We start from the raw sequence: 1,432 nt of genomic DNA, 5'->3' as shown, positions 1-1,432 counted from the left end.
TACCTCACTGTGGGTCTAATCAGAATTCTAATCAGAATTCCCTGATTACTAATTATTCTATTTTAATATTTATTGGCCACTTAAATGACCTTCTAAACATAATATTTTTATTATTTTGGAATTTCCCGTCATGAACATGTAGAATATTCCTTTGTGAACATATGTACAGTGTGAATATATGTTGCTGTGATTGGTTTAATAAAGAAGCTGACTAACCAATAGCTGAAAAGGATAAGGTTAGGTGGGAGAGCCAAACTGGGAATGCTGGGAGGAAAGGGGCGGAGTCTGGAGTAGCCAGCAGATGCAGAGAGAAGCAAGCTGGGCCAGCTGTACTGAACAAAGATACCAAGCAGTAAAGCGTAGATAAGAAACATGGGTTAACATAAATGTAGGAGTTAGCTAGTAACGAGCCTGAGCTATCATATCAGCCAAGCATTCATAATTAATAAGTTTCTCTGAGTGGTTATTTGGGAAGCAGCTGGCAGGACAGAAACTTCTGCCTACATGAACCCTGGTCACTCTCATTTCCCACTCCTCCCAGGTCAGTCCTTTACCCTGTGACATGTCTCCCTCCAAAAAAAAAAAAAAAAAAAAAAAAGGAAGGAAAAGAAAAAGAAGGGGGAAAAATCCAATTTGTGTTGCCCATGTGGTCACTGGAGCATGGTCAAACTCCCAATGGCCATCCCCTTAGAGAAAATGGAGTCCTTCTCCACCTGCCCCCCCCCCAGGGGTCATCAGTTGTGGAGAGCTACACTTCAGCATCCTTATCACAATTTTAAGAATTCTCTTTGATGGCTTTCTATCTAAGTTGTCACTTTTACTTTGGGGAGGATGGGGTGAGAGTAGGGGTTGTCACAGATGCCCCCTATGTCACTCCTTCTCTTCTGTGACTCTGCAGTCATCAACACCACAGCAAAAGTAGCTTCCTTTCCCTTTACAGCCAGGGGAGCATGGACCGTGTACATCCACATGGACTCTGACTTCAACACATGCCAAGGACCTCAGCATGGTCTTTAGTGGTAGTACAGACAGACCATGGACATCAACATGACCCTCTGTTGTAGCAGAGGCCACAGACACCATCATAACTGTTGGGGGTAGCATGGACCACAGACATCAGCATGGCCTCAGGTGGCCACACAGTCCAGTCGCATCAATATGGCCCCTGGCAGCAGCATGGTCCACGAACATCAACATGGTTTCAGGTGGTGGCACAGACCATGGACATCTGCATGGCCCCTGGTGGTAACACGGGCCATGGACATCAACGCAGGCAATGGATCCAAAGATATCCCTTGGCAGCAGCATTGACCATGAACGTCAACACGCCACCAACAGTTCTTCATCTTTGACAACATGTCATTGCTCAAAACCAGGGTGGCCGTGCAGCTGACTAGACATCATTTGATGAGCTGTCTACTCAAATCTTTTG

The sequence above is a fragment of the Mesocricetus auratus genome, unplaced genomic scaffold (assembly GCF_017639785.1).
Source record: "Mesocricetus auratus isolate SY011 unplaced genomic scaffold, BCM_Maur_2.0 Super-Scaffold_4256, whole genome shotgun sequence".
Classification (NCBI taxonomy): Eukaryota; Metazoa; Chordata; class Mammalia; order Rodentia; family Cricetidae; genus Mesocricetus; species Mesocricetus auratus.
This window is presented reverse-complemented; position numbering follows the sequence as displayed.